This window comes from Haemaphysalis longicornis, unplaced genomic scaffold, assembly GCF_048455015.1.
Source record: "Haemaphysalis longicornis isolate Haplotype H1 unplaced genomic scaffold, Haemaphysalis longicornis Haplotype H1 scaffold_7, whole genome shotgun sequence".
NCBI lineage: Eukaryota > Metazoa > Arthropoda > Arachnida > Ixodida > Ixodidae > Haemaphysalis > Haemaphysalis longicornis.
In genome coordinates, this window is record NW_027526422.1 from 28,822,189 (window position 1) to 28,838,348 (window position 16,160).

The 16,160-nt window shown below is 48.1% G+C and overlaps 1 protein-coding gene across 1 annotated transcript in view; it reads left to right on the forward strand.

Annotated features, from left to right (window-relative positions):
* The window catches only part of Ct (homeobox protein, cut), an 845,317-nt gene that overhangs the window by 209,599 nt on the left and 619,558 nt on the right, over positions 1-16,160 (forward strand).

Here is a 16,160-nt window from a genome sequence, read left to right on the forward strand (position 1 = left end):
CGGCGGTATACTTTCCTGAAACTTCTAATCCAACAGCGTGATGTTTCGTCTCAGATTTCGTGCTAGTACGGTTTCCTTTGTGCACACGAAACTTACGCGGGCGGGACTAAGTGCGAATAGTTTATATAGTTCGCATCCGTAGGTGTGTAGTTTGTGGGCTTTTTGAGGAATTTCTTAGTTATTTCGGTAACGAAATCACAACCGACGGCGGGAGAGCTGGCGCAGACGAACGGTGGAGCCGACGAGAATGGGGCCTTTATAACGTAACATCTTACCAGAACAACTTGGTAGCTGCCGGTAGCTACCAAGCAGGTATAAACGGGTGGCTGGAGAATCGAACATGTGCCTCCTTGATTGCACACATGTGCTGATCAGAATTTTGATACGATCTTGAAGACCCGCACAGCAAGAATCAAGGAGATCACGCGTGGACGCGCCCTTCTAACAAAGACGAAGACAGGCCTGCGTAGCGGAGTCGCCTTAGGAGCGTGTGCTGTATTTAGAGGGGAAAAAATAGGGGTAATGCTAGAAACTTTCTGAATATGTGAAGCCGGACGCCCGGTTGGACATTCTTTTAACTTGCGGTTGAACTTTCTGTTGAACTTTGCCGCCACGCCCGTCACCACTTGACCATCCCACTGGACGGCGTCCTACGTGGCTCGTTTCGTTCGTTATCCGTCGTTCGAGCCCGTCAGTATTTTTAGAGTCGGGGGCATCGCAATGAACGGGACGAAGCGAAGACGAGACAAACACAAGCGCGTATGTTTGTATCGTTATGTTAACGAGACAAACACTGAGCTTCAACTCTTCTGAGGTTCCCGTCGGTACCTTCACCTCTCAAGTCGGCTGGGGCTGCACGTGCTGCAGCGGCCTACCCTCCTCCGGAGATGCTGTTTCCCTTGCCCGGCGCGCTCGGGTTCGCGCACCTATTTTTTGTACCACACAGTATTTTTCTGTACCTCACAACGGTCTCCATCAAACACGGATATACAAGGCTTTCCGTCTTAAAATGCGATTTAATGGCTGGCTTTATGTTTGATGAAACGCAAGAAAACAAAAAACAAATAAAACATAAAACAAATTGTATTTAAATTTTGAGAATTGCGCAAGCGTTCTTTCCTGAGGCTGTGCTATATCCCCTTTAGAGTACGTTTCACTATTACATACAAATAAATTACTCGGAAGTCATTTTACTTGGTTCAATGTAAGCAGTCTGGCCCGCATTCCCAGAAAAGAGTATTTGTAAAGCCGGATTCACCGCTATACACGAAGGATTGCTAGCGCATAGTGTCAGACTTTTTTGTTATACTTTCTTATCGATCTTGAAGTGCGCACTAATGCAACGATTACGTGCGCTAACCACCAATTATGCAGTTACTTTACGTACCATCATCATCATCGTAATTGGGTCTTGGCCGGTACGCCGCTCACCGAATAAACGCCGTCCACCAAGACTCGTCGCCTAGCCTCTCAATACGCTCAAATTAAATGCATCGCAGTACGATGTAGCGAAACTTACCCAACCAAACCGAAATAACGAAAAAAAAAAGTTGTGTTGTAACATGCCATTTCCAGAGGAATGAGTGATTAAGTGTCCTTAGAGGTTGTATGGTAATTGCTTTTACTGACACACGCAGACAAGAACAACGCATTGTGTAGCGTCATGTCAAGGTTCGCATAAAGCCGTGCGAGTCGTCGAACTCTTGTTTCTACCTCGGCAGCTTGTTTTGTCACTTTCCTCGCTTTCGCGCGGACCATCTTCTGGAGAGTATTGGCGAGGGAGGTTTCATACACATTGCCTTGCTAGGAGCGTGGTCGTCTTCGAAGTGAGCTCGGGCATGTGTGCTCTGGTGCTCGCGTTCGTCCACTGTTCGCCCGTACGGCCGGACTGCCCGAAGGGTGACCGGCCCGCCCCCTGTCGCCGAGAATCGTTTGGCCCGGCGCCTCGCAGAGCGCCTTCGGAAATGGACGCTCGATTGACGATCTCCCTTGTCCTCGCCCCGACTAAAGTAGCCGAAAAAATAGGATAGAGGGAGGGCTGCAGAAGATGGGGGCAGCGGTAGTGCACGGCGCTATTGCGCGAGGCTATGGGAGGTAAAGAAGAAAGAGATGCATTTGGGGGCGTCCATCTTCAAACGCGCGTCCTGATCGCCATAGCGTGGTGTCTTCTCCCCTTTCTTATGCCCGTCTCCTTTGGCGGCGATCAGCCCGCTGGGCGCTCTCTATAAAAGACGGGGGGCGCCGTTCGTGGATGATGCGTTCTCGTGCCTTATGATGACGCCTGCCGACCCACTCGGCTCCTTCGGCGCATCATAGCGAGGCGGCGGCATTCCTCCAGATCGTAGATGGGATCGCCGCGGCCAAATAGAATCGCCGTCACGGCCGTTCCTGGCTGTTGACCTTGACGGGACGACGGCGGTGTGCTGGGCGGAGAGCAGATGGAACCCCGCTCCTCGAGGTGGACGCGCGGAATCGGTCCGTTTGCGCAACGACGTCTCGTTCGCGTATTGAGAAGAGCGCCGCGTCTTCTTCCAATAGGGGGAGGGCGGGGCGATCGGAGCCAATGGCCCATTGTGGGCACCCTTTCATCTGCCACGCCGTCTCGTTCGGAGTCGCCTTCTCACGAAACAAGGTGCGCAGTTCAGCAGCGGCTGCGCACAAGACGAATGCCGCCTCCCAGATAGAGAGATGGCCGATGGAGCTAGTTTCGTTTTTTTTTTCCATGACCACCCTTGATGATGGCTGACGTTTCGCTATGCGCTTTGAGGTACACGAGCGACTGTCGATAGGGCTGTCGTTCTTTCGCTGCTAGAGCAGTCTTTTCTTTCCTTTTCTTTTCTTTTCTTTTCTTTTCTTTTCTTTTCTATTTTGTCGGAGTACTGCGAAGTACAGCTGACCTCAATGGTGAGAGATGCAACGAGCATAGACGGATTTCAGGAGGCTTTGCGATCTTTTGTTCTATATAACAAGCAAATATTGTAAGCCTGCTCACATGCTAAACTATTGATTGATTGTAGGGTTTGAATGCGATGAGGCGCGCCATAGTGGAGGGCTCCGGATTAATTTTGACCACCTGGGATCTTTAACGTGCGTTGAAATCTCGTACACACGGGCGTTTTTGCTTCTCGTCTCCATCAGAATCACATGCTATACTAAACTTCTGATTTAGGGTAACAAATCACTTAAAACTTTTCCAACGTTTCTTGTTGTGTGTGTGCGTGTTCGCGTGCAAATCGGAATTGAGGTGGTTCGTCGAGCTCTCTATAACCCCTTTCGTTTACAGCAAGCAGATTAATGCGCCGCTACACAGAAGGCCGCATTCTATGATTCTACACGAACCACGGGACCGTGTGCGGGGGCCGACTTTTCTGTACTGAAATATGAAAGGAAACGAGTAATTCAAATCATACTATTTCCGTTTACTGCAACGCGTGTTTCTTCGGTGCGTTACGCTCGAAATTTAATTTTATCCTAATGCCTGGCTCCGCACTAATGTTTCTCCGTGCGTCCCGACACATCCGAATTGTCATCATGACGAAACGCTCTTCAGATTAGCAAAGCGTGGAAGGAGGAACGGTTACGCTTTTCTCTTCTTACAGTAGCGGATCATATCCCCAAATTTCGGGGACACGCGCCTCCGAAGACGCCTAGCGCCCTCTCTCGGTGGCAGCCCTAAACGGCGAGCGTAACTAAATGGGGGGAAGCAAAAACAATTGCAGCTCTTGAATGGAAGCAGGTTTAGCAAAGGGCCTTCATGAAATACATAACGCTGCTTAAAGTGCACTCGCAGGTAAAATTACAGCAGTGCTAAGAATTAATTGCGGCTTCCTTGCGCACCTAAAGTTTTCCGGCCGGGGCCCTTGATTTCTTATTTGTTTCGCGATATTAGCGGTGATACTAGCGCTGCAAATAGAAGTTTTCAAAAAGGCCTTCGCGAAATACCTAAAACTTCTTACAGCGCAGTCACAGGTAAAATTTCACCCCGCAGAGCATGAATTGTGGCTTCCTTGCACCCCTAACGTTTTCAAATGCCCAGGGCGAGCCTCCTTCATTTCTTTCTTGTGTCGCCATACTGGCGTTGCAGATTGAGCTTTTCAAAGTTGCCTTCAAGATATATTTAAATTTACTTAAAGCGCATTCACGGGTAAGATAAACATGAAAAAAGAAAACGGGAAAGAGGAGGGGGGGGGGGGGATTGCGGAATCGTTCCCGGCGGTTTATCAAACGCCACCGAACGTTTCACGGAACGTTTAGACGTTTAGCCAAAGCCTTTTCGGTACAAGGCCTTCTGTACAGGCCATTTCTGCATGGTATATTCTGTACACGGAAAGGACGCGGAGTTGAAGGTTATACCTACACTTGATAAGTAAAAAAATGAGGGGAAGCAACCCCGAGAGCATTTTATTAATCAAGCGCAATCTTGCCCATCTCCCTATAACAACGCTATGATCAATCAATCAATCAATCAATCAATCAATCAATCAATCAATCAATCAATCAATCAATCAATCAATCAATCAATCAATCAATCAATCAATCAATCAATCAATCAATCAATCAATCAACAAATGCAATTATCATGCATGATATATAAACAGCAAGCTCACGCATTCGTTTATAGAGTACTCAAAAAACCGTATTGTGCTTGGTCATTCAGGTTTTGAGAGGGTGATTCATGTTGCCTCTGAATTTTATCTGGCTTCTTATGTTTTCGGCTAAACCGCACGTTTCATGGACCTCAGGTAATTGGTGCAGTGCTAACCACGGATACACTTAATTAGTTAGATGAATAATGGGCGGTGCAAAGATCTCCGTTACGGTGATGTGCTCTGTGATTGAAATTAGCTTTCATATTAATTGCAAGTCACCTCTTGGTTATCTTTGTGGATATGCTGAAGTCAATATCTCAGTGCAATAAGTTCTTGATTTATTATCATAAAATATCAGCCAGCAAATATTGTCACTGCACACCATGCCGCCAGAAGCTTCTGCTTTTAGTGCACCCGAGAACCCCCTTTATCCTCCCCCCCCTTATAACCAAGCACGAATGCATTTCCATTCGCTAAACGCTGCAGTAGCGAAAGTTCTTGTGAGGCCACAAAGAATAATAAAGCAAAAAAAGTAAGTGGCTTTTTAGTTTTAAATTTAGTGTAAAATATTTTGTATGTGAAGAAACGGCTCGAATATTTTCTTTTTAAACTGCTATTAGGGTGAAGCAAATGTCGCCAAGTTTGGACGTATGTGATTGCATCGCCATCTAGGGCTATTAGTCTCTGACGCACGCATACTGGGGCAAAAAACAAAACAAAACAAAACAAAAAGAAGCGGCTTTTCGATGTCGTACAGGCAAGTAGCTTTGTAAATCAGGGTTCGCTTTTTTACTTGCAATGCCAAAAATTGCTACTACGGCAGTTATTATGATGGCAAAAAATTACTGTCGGGCGGTCTACTTCATCTCGACTGATAGCAACGGGATGCCGGAATTGCGCCTAACTCCATTATCATGGGCAAACGTTAGTGGAAGTTCTTCTGTGGAAATAACAGAGCGAAACGCGCCGCTACCACGAGCATTTGAAGGCGGCTCTGAGAGGCCGCCGGTTCTGGCGCGGCGTCTTCCGCTCCATCACGTACGTCACGTCCGGCCGCCGCTATTGCCGCCTTTTCTATTCAGTTTCGGTTCCGAAAACGCCCATGTCGCGAGCCGTTTGTGTCGCGCGCGTTGATGTTTGAAGCGCAGTATTTTGCATTTCGCACCCTATTTATATGTACTATGAGGTGACATTATTTTCACGTTGTCGAAAATTTGAGCGCAGTTGGCCTCTATAAGGTGTGTTGTTGCGTGCTTATATCGGTCTGCTATATTATGTACATGAGTACGACACGGGCAAAAGAATATTTTACGTTAAATATAAAAACCTGATCGCCCTCTAATTGACCACTGAAGAGAAGTTTTTGACCCGAAACAATGGATTTCGGGGGAAATAAACTCTCTTGGCAAAATTAACTTTTGCTGAAAGTAACTTACCAGTAACTCATAACTCCAGTAACTTACCCTTTACCTGTAAATCCCCACCAAGGCAGTAAACGCAACCGCAATGAACCATTTGACTCGCCGCGGTGGCCTAGTGGGAAAATGCGCGCAGTTATCAACAAAACAGAACTATATTCTTCGGGTTTCGTTTTTGGAGTTCCTCTGGATTTCTTAAAGCGCCGACACTGTTCCTTTGATATGCTATTTTGCCTTACCGGGCTAATTCGCATTCGGGCAAAACAGAAATCCTAAATGCGCTGTGTATTCGCTCTATAAAATCAAATATTTCAAGATACGAGATGTTGCACACATTCTTGCTGTTTAGTTTTCCGGGAATACCGTCTCCTAGCCTCCATGCAGCGCCACCATCTCTGGCTTACTCGCACGCGCACTCATGAGGCGCTGATCGGGGACTGCGAATTGGGCAGCGCGGTCGTACTTCACAACTGATGAGCTGGAGTTCAGGACGCGAAGTCGGATAAAACAATATCTCGCTTCTGTGTGATGAGGCGGAAACTCCTGTGAAGAAAGAAGTTAACACATGGTCAATTCGCGAAGCATTCCGCATGTACGAGCGAAAATATATTTACTGCAGCATTGGGCTGAGCTTATTATTTCACCCTTTTCAACCTTGGTGAGCCAAATGTAATCCACAACAAGAAATGTGCTCCTGCGCGTATCGTGCCAAGTAACACGGTTTGCTGCAAACACGAAAATTACCAGGAACTCAAGGCTAGATGTCAGCGCGCCATTTAATAATCAATGCTGTATTGGAGGGAGAGGGGGGGGGAGGGGGAATTAGACAAGTGCACAAAAGGCGAGTCTGTCATACTCGGAAGACTGGATATTTGTGAAGAAGTTGGCAAGGGAGAGGGAGATTGCGGTTGTCACGTGGGAGCCAGGCGACTTAGTGAAGAAGGCCCTTAACGTTTAGCATTTCTTAGATGCCTCTAAATTGCGTTTACAAGGAATGCGTGCGACGGAGTTGCAGGAATCTTTAAACACCAGGCTGAATTTTACAACCCGGGGGAGACCTCAAGAATTGCGATTCATACAGCAAGAAACATAAAACTATGTTGTGTCATAAAGTCAAGTGCGTGCACTTCACATCGTGTGGAGAGAAAGGAGTTTGCCAACTACTGTGGCACGCACAAAAAACGGAATGATGACAGCCAGTACATGCGTTCCCCGGAATTCAATCTTGATACATATGGCGAAGCAAAAGAGCAAACAATTTGGCGATCAGTATCAGGTACATGTTATCCACATGCCTGTGTGTACCGATTTAAGGAAATTCTTAGATACCTATAAGCCGCTTTAATTAGCTAAAGCTGTGCTACACAGCCATACAATTTCAATAGAGTGCCGATTGTTTACGGCGTCAAACGTTCGCTCGGAAACTGCCATTTATGCTGTGTAATTTCCACTGTATGCTATGTAACTGTATGCTGTGATAGTTTGCATTTTTCGAAAAAAAAAATCATATATATGCAAATCTTGAGGACGTAGATATATCCCCGTTTCTTGTCTAAGCAGCCCGTGTTGAGCACGGATGACAAGGCTCCATTCTCGCGCTGTGCACAATTCCGGATCGACATGACGCAAGGAGATTTTCTAATGAAAGTACGTTTAGCGCCAATGTCTTTGGGAGATAAAGGTAACTGCTATTGACACTTGCTTTCAACACATATGTATAGTTGCATCACGGACACTGCTGAAATATTTTACAGCGGAAGGAGCATAGCACGCAGGCCCCTGTTTGAATGGCTACATCCCTATAGTTCATTCCACAAGCTAGGTGCAGCACTGTGGAGGCTACATTGTTGTCAACAGCCCGCCCCCTTAGGGTACCTAACTCACCGCGAAAGAAGCGACAAAAGGCGCGGGGCCTTGCGGTTCCACCTGCCGAGAGGGGAGAAGGGAATGTCATTTAGGACCCCCTTTACGCCGAGTTAGGCACCCTCAGTGGGTGCACTGTTGACAACAATGTAGCCTCCACAGTGCTGCACCTAGCTTGTGGTATATATAAAAAGACACGTTCATGGGACCGAAGACACTCGTGCGCGCGAGCGTCCATCCGTTGGTGGGAAGGATGGAGACGCAAAGTTAGTTTCTTGGGCCCTTTGTGCGGGTCCACACTCCCCTATTTCTTCTCTTTTTTTTTTTTTTTTTCATAATTCGACATGCTTTGCCGGAAATAAGGGGGACCCTTGGGGGGCTTTGGTAAGACCGGCTTCGGGTCCAGCTAGCGTCACTAAATAAAGGCTTTTGGAGTATCGGCACTCTTTTCTGACATTGTTATGTGCCGTCAGGACTTTCATTGATCGTTCGGCACCACGTGATATTTGTTTACATACGGGCGCAGCCATTTTGTTTCTGGGCGCCTCTCCTCTCTTTTTTTTTTTTTTTTTTTTCTGCTGCGCGGACGCTAGAGCGGCCGCTCACACTCTGCCCGTCACAACCGGGGTAGAGATGGTTTTGTTGGTAGAGATGGCAACACTGCAAGCCAGAAACAAAATGGCCCCCAGACGCTTCCGGGTGCACGAAGTGGCGGTACTCTTAAGCGTAGCTCATTTAGTGATGCTAGGCCCAGCCGAGTAGGAAGAGAAGAAAGAAGAAAAAAAAAAGATTATTAAACTCTGGACGCCACGTGGTGTCAGATTTTCGAAGCTTTCGGGATGTTTCCCAAAGTTAGCCTTGCTCGGGCGGAGTACACAGCAGAGCAGAATGTCACGCAGTTGAGCTAAGCCGCACGTCGAGCGAGCTATATCAACGGCCGTATACCTATTACTGTTTCCAGACAAAGGACTGCGGCTGGCTTCATTGCATTCGGGCGCCTAATGATGCCAAACTCGCTTCGTTCCCGTAACTCGCGATAAGGGCCCCACTGCCAAACCTGTGCCACGCTGAGAACGCTGGACTACGACGATGAACGTCGAGCAGTGCGAATCCACTGCTGTGCCGGCGCCGACATCGCGCATGACGGAGTGCGTCTCTCGCTCGGCGCGCGTAGCGCTATCCGTCTCGCCGGATAAACACCTTCCCGCGTCTCGTGCATTAAAGTGGCGCCGGCTCGACACTCGCCGAAAGTTCGCTTTGGTTGGCACCCCTCCGTCCTTTCAACGCAATGGGATCATCCTTACGGATGGCCACTGGTAACAGATTAACGCAGTCGCGCGGCGGCGCCCATCTCCGATACCGAGGACCGCACTCGTCGAGGAAAAATTTGGGGAGAAGGCGAAGTCAGCTCACTGTCACCGAGTGAATCATATTCCGAGTAATCGGACATCTCGTTTCATGGTGAAGCCCCTTAGGGGCCGGGGCTGTTGGCGTCTCCTGTCGTCGTCGTAGTCGTCGTCTTATGTAGTCACAGTACTAAATCATTGGGACACTCGTTTACGCCTCGCGCTAGAACGTAGCGCGTACTAAAAAAAAAAACGGGACAGTCGTTTGCGCCTCGCGCTGGAGCGCTCCGTAACGCGTACTAAAAAAGCACCGGGACACTCAATTACGCCTCGCGCTAGAGAGCTTCATGCTTCAAAGACAAGAGACTTTTGCAGCTAATCTGTACACCTGTAACCCCAATGGTTTTATCTCCGTTGTCAAAAACGCCAAGCCGCCAAGAATACACTTTACACTGCACCCTTCGCCCTTCACCAGGTTTCACGTCAGTGGAGATGACCCTGGATTTTTTTTTTAGTGTACGTTGGCCGAATTCTCTGCTCCTTGGTTAAGAGGGAGACGCGAGTACACCTTTACTACACCTACACGGGCGCAGCCATTTTGTTTCTGGGCGCCTCTCCTCTCTTTTCTGGGTGCCCCTCCCCAGGTTTCACGTTAGTGGAGATGGCCCGAGATTTTTTTTTTTTTTTTTTCCTAATGAGAACTGCGCAGGACGGGATAAGTCGGATGGTTCCGGCCTGGGGATATTGGGCTGGATTTCTTTCAGGCCTTCTCCAATGAAAACAACGACGAAAGGAATTAGTTTCCTTTTTCATGTATATCTAGTTTTCCTGAGTAATATCGCAGGACACCTATTTCTGCCCTTTTTGAAGCATCCAGGTTGCACGCATCCTCGGTCTCTTCACGTGCAGTTTACTGACGCCACTGGCGTGTCAAAAGGTCCAGGACCGTGATACTTATCGCCGCCATGTGAGCTCGAGCACACACAATGAAACTACGAAGTACAGCAGTGAGTGATTGATGTAGGATTAAATATTGTGTGCGTTTCAGTGAGGCGATCAATCTTTTACACCCGCCTGACCGAGTCGGACAACTGCGAAGAGAAAGGTGAGAAAGAGAGAGCGAAATTCAGGTGTTATACTTAAGCTGAAGCAGGTTAACCCAAATGCAACACCGAAAAAAGGGCGTGGCATCCAGATAAATTAAATAACATAATGTTTGTCTGACACAAGAGCTTTATTGAATGCGTGTCCAAAACCAGCTGCCCAGCGCTATTTCCTACATTCTCCGCACGTAGCGTGGTACGCGGAACTGAAGGGCACAAAACTGAAATTTAAGACTGCGTGCTTATACGTCTTGTTCTTTTTCTTTTTTTCGCTGGGAAGCATTTGCATTTCGTCAGTGCAATTAAAGAAGTCATGCGCTTCAAGGGAATTTGCCAGAGTAATCATGAGCTGACGCCTGAGAGCCCGAACTACAGGATAAATCCAAGCTATACTGATCGCCATCTAATACGTTTCCGGCGCCATCTGGCTACGTACAAGAAAAAAAATCCGGGTAGTCTCCACTAACGTGACACCTGGGGAGGGGCGAAGCATGCAGTGTATAAGTGTATTCTTGGTGCCTCGGCGTTTTTGCCAACGGAGATGAAACTGTTTGGGGGGGGGGGGGGGGGTAGAGCTATCATGAAGCTTTGCTGTAAAACACTCGTGTCTTTGAAGCACGAAGCTCTCTAGCGCGAGACGTAAACGAGTGTCCCGGTGTTTTTTTAGTACGCGTTACGTTCTAGCGCGAGGCGCAAACGAGTTTCCCGGTGTTTTAGTACCAGGACTACATGAGACGAAGATTACGACGATGACGACGACGACGACGACGACAGGGGACGCCAACAATCTCAGCCTCTAAGGGACTTCGCCCCTAAAATTGCGAGGATGTTCAGGGAGAGAAAGCTGAACTATGCTCTGTTCCAGTTTTCAATTATTTGCGTTTGCTATAAAGGATATAGTTCATCCGTGATTAACCTGTTTCAGGCTCTGAATTGAGAAACTGCGCCTGTTATATCTCCGAGACCCAACGGGCGCGTATTCAGGCGTTTAGCTCATAGCCGTCGGGCGTTAATACAGGAGATCTGCACGGTGTTCTAATCCGATAATTTGTCGCTGGAAAGCAGATTACGGCAACGCCCGCCTGTTGTGATTAATGAACGCCACGTTCATATCGCGCACTTCGCTGCATTCCTCTCGATTCCTATTTGCCCAAGTTAAGTCCAAACTCTGGGCGACAATTTAGGTAAACTTCGCGAGCGATAAGCCTAGCGTTAATTACGTGATTTCAGCCTAGCATGCAAGGATCAAATCGCTCTTAACGGGATTCGCGCTTTCAAGACGTTTAAAATTTCGTTTGTCAGTTTCCTTTCATCGATGAGCTTGGCTAGTGCACAAACTATTGAGTAAGTCGTGTTCAAGGTGTTTCGTCACGTCTTCATCTAATCTCAGTAGGCTTATTCCCAGGGGAGTATGTTCCTGTTTGATAAAGGGCACAAGCCGCAACAAATGGCCGCATTGTCTGAATGCCCCCATCTAAGCGAGTAGCATTAGGTACAAGTGAGTTAACTATCCAGATATATTTGCTTCACGGGGCGGGCTCTTCAGGTTTCATGAAATACCAGTTACGATTGTTTTTCAGTATTTCTCGGTCTTTAGATGGCAAGGGTGTTTTAGGGGCGAAGACCCTTAGGAGCTAGGGCTGTCGACGTCTCCTGTCGTCGTCGTCGCAATCGTCGTCTCATGCACTCACGGTACTAAAACACCTGGAAAATCGTTTACGACTCGCGTTAGAACGTCACGCGTACTAGCAAAGAAACACCGCGACACTCGTTTCAAGCCTCGTGCTGGAGAGCTTGGCGCTTCAAAGACAAGAGACTTTTACAGCAAAGCTGTACCCCTCTACCCTTCAATGGTTTTATCTCCGTTGGCAAAAACGTCAAAACGCCAAGAATACACTTATACACTGCATGTTTCGCCCCTCCCCAGGTTTCACGTTAGTGGAGATGGCCAGGGATTGTTTGTTTTTCTAATGAAAAATTGATGAACAGCTGTTTAAAACCAGTTGTTTGTATTGTAGTGTTAAACTAAAAAAAACATTTGTGCCAATTTTCGCTATTCGGTTGATCTATCCTGGCAATGTTTATATATGTTTGAGACTGGTTAGAAGCTCAGACCGACAAATTCAATTTACGAAATCGCCTGAATCTTCTGTCAAATTTTTGAAGCTGCCGTCTGTGCAGAAAATTACTTTTCTTGCACAAAACAGGGTGAAACACTAACCGCGCAGAGCGTAATATCCAAAAGGGCACCCACGGTTGCTAACACGACGACCGTGAGTTACAATAATTCGGTGACGAGACTTTCGTGACTTCTTCCTCGTTTCGCGCAGCCTACAAACTGGAGAGAGAGCGAATAAAATCTGCTACAGACTGCGCCGAAGCAAACATGTCATGTTGCTCTTGTTGAAGTAAACACAGATTATATTGCACTTGGTTCAGCTTCCAGGTAGACGCTCGTAGGCAGCCATCATGCAGTCGATAAGCACTGCTCTCGCATCGGCCACGGGCGTGATCAACACGCGATGTGGCGTCACTAGGTGCATGTATTGTGGGGTAAAATCCCCAATGGGCCCGTCATCCGAATTCGCTTCGAGGCATTCTATGGGTTCGAAATGGAATCATGAACACGGGCCATTTCCAGCAATGAACTGAGAATGGGTTTATTGGTAGCGCTACTGCCGCAACCACACAATACGCTTGCCTGCTCGGCTGATTCATTTCAGCGAACTCCTGCACCCGCGGGAATTCGCGTACAGCTCGGAGCGGCGTCCGTGCAGCGAGTGACACCACCACTAAGGTAACGTAAGGCTCCGAAGCTGGGTTTGGGGTGCTGTCCCACTTGATCAATACGCCGATGTCATGTAAACAAGTCAGCTCGGCGGGTTCCATTCTGTCAATACATTGACAGGAACAACGGGTATAGCGCACAAGACGGCGTGAAGAAGGCTACGTACCGACAGTATAGTGCCTATAGAATATATTATACCGACAGGAACACCTACCCAACCGTTCTTGCCAGCGCTTACGGGAGCCGAGCATACACCACTTAGGTAGGACAAAGCCCGCGAACTGTCCCATAGTCGTGGGAAACCATTGCGGAAACTCTTTCTGTCAGTTTTTTCACAGCGCCGCTCATACTTTGGTGTTGTTTTTTGACCTGAACCATTAACAGGAAGAGAAAACTGAGCTTTTCAAGTTGTGACGACTCTGTTCGAGCCCCTTCGTACCTGGGAGGTGTTTACCGAACGCAGCTGTAACTCTGCTCCATTGCTCTGCTCCGGGAGCCAATCGGTTAATCGGGGGCTCCCGCACGGGGATCCCCCGGGCGGCTATGACTCATCGATGCCGTCATCGATCGCTCGCTGCCAAACGGGCTTTTGCTGCGGGTTCTACCGAAAGGGGTTCCACCCGCTCGCTTCGACTGGTAACTCAGGGGTTGGCCGCTCTGTTAAACCTCTTATTTTTCCGCGGCCAGCTGAGCGTGAAGCTTTCGGTAGCCAGATTCGTACGTGTTCACGGTTGAATTTGTCCGGCGGGTAACGACGCTGTTCTCGGTAGATACAATAAATGAAACCAATGAACCGCCCCTGGGTTTTCTTTTCTTTTTAATTTTATTTTTGTTTGCCTATACGTGCGTTTTCTGTAATGCATAAGGTTGTGCGTATGAATACTTGAGAACAGAATAATTTGATATTAAAACAGCAGTCAATCTTACACCGCCAGTTTTTTGAGCTCTAACCACGAAATCAAAGAACAATAAGGGCCATACATAGCTTGTAAAACGGCGAACGCAACCTCGAGAGTTTAGCCAAGGTGTTTTCCGTAACCTACAAAGCTGTTAACACATTTAAGAGGTGCAGAACCTTAGCATTGCAAGGAAACGAGAACTGTAGCTTATGGCGCGTTTTTGCAGGATGAACAAATTCCTTCATACTTATTTTTCTGATGCTTCAATGTACGTACACTTCAGGCTCAAAGCGTCGTTCATCTATGTTGTCAAGCGCTCTATCGTACAACCATGCCTTATCGATTACTGGTGCCTTACCGCCTTTCCGAAGCTTAGTTCATGCTTCAACCTCTTCGTTGTTTTTAGCCCATTTGCTTTATTATCGGCACAGCATACAGCATTTGGAGAAGGCCACGATAACATGACGTGGAAGTTGATTTGGCATGTTATTTAAATGAAATGAAAAACAAGGAACCGCGTTTTTATCTCAATTTTTTTGTGGTATATTTCGTGATTATAGTTGAGAAAGGTTGGTTACATTGCTTTCAAAGCATGTTTGCGTGCGTAGTAGTGACTGGCCGCAATGCATTTTGATGAAAGTTGTAACATCCGACGTCGGCAGTTCACACCGTGGTTCAAACCGATGGTGTGGTGATGATACTGATCATGATAGTAATTATTACGCAGTTGCGAAAATAACTGCGTCCACAAATGAAAGAATGAAAGGAAATGTTTCAGGATCAATGCCTCTGTCGAAGGAATTGGCAAAGACACCGAATGGGAATGAAGATGATGGCTGTGCGCATACAAATATATAGCACTCCCGCCATACCCCAGTTGTCTTTCAGGAGCTTTGTCACATGGACAAAAAAAAAAAACACACGTTGTTCTGGAGATCTGGTGGGGCACCAGATTATTCGCCACCCACTCCTCCTCATCCTCCCCATTTTCTCCTCATCTCCCATTAAAACTTCCCTTACTCACAACGTGTTCGTCGTCCCCGCAGCGACCGCAGCCCTGCCCGCCACAGCGCAACCGTTCCCGGCAGCTAGCGCTTCCTGTCGTCACAAAAGCGAACTGAACCGCGAAGCGGAGTAGGGCTCTCTTTCCATTTCGATTTCCCGCTCTTTTTCTCCCACCCTTTGTGCGATCACTTTTCCTCCAGTAATCGCGCCGCAGCTGCAAAAAGAGCGGCACATTTCCGAAACATGAATTTCAGGGGCAGAGCAACACAGCCTCGCAGTTAGATCCGTGCACAACCAGACATACACGTGCACGTACTTAAACACACGTCTGCAGACGCTGAGAGGACGAGAACGAAAACGCCGCACATTCACAGGCTGTTGCGCCGTCGGAAACTCGTGCAGCTAGGGCTGTGGGCGGGCAGCAGTGTCTCGGCGGCGAACAAAAAAATAGGAACCCGCTCCCTCCTAGCAGCAGCAGCAAAAGGAAGATGGCGAAATAGAGATGGATAGCGCAGTGCGCGGCCGGGTTATTAAATAAGTTTTGCGCGATTGAATTGACGGAGTTTGTTTGCCTTTGGGAGCGGCGCGCGCGGAAGGGGGAGAGGGGCCCTGTTGCGGCCGCAGCAGTGGCGACCCGCTGCGAGCGAGGCATCCGAAAGAGATGCGTAATGAATCGACGACGAGCCCCGTGTCTTCTTCGCCCTCCTCTGCTCTAACTTTATTAAAGGCTGCTCCGCCGTTGCCGCATATATGCAACGTGAGCAGCGTCGGTGCGCCTCTCTGCAGCTGCGCATATTGCCGCCCTCTCGGCATCACTGGCTTCCGGCCGCGCGAGACAATCAGCTCCCCTCCTCCCGTACAGGCGGGAAGGATATTGCCTCAATCCCAAACTTTGATTCGGAAGGACTCTTTTCAGCTCGTTGTGCCTGACGGCTTTGCTTTCAATCGATCAGTGGTGAAATCGGCGAACGACCTATTGGCGGTTATCCAGAGGGAGCAGCAGTAGTAGTATTGACGTAATTTTGAGGGCAGGGGTTCAGCCTTAGTCCAGAACACCGTGAGCCGGCGCTGCATCCAGGGCTATAGTCTTCAGGGATGGCTGTTGCTGTTGCGATGATTGGGGTCAGCACGGTCTGGTCATCTTTTTTT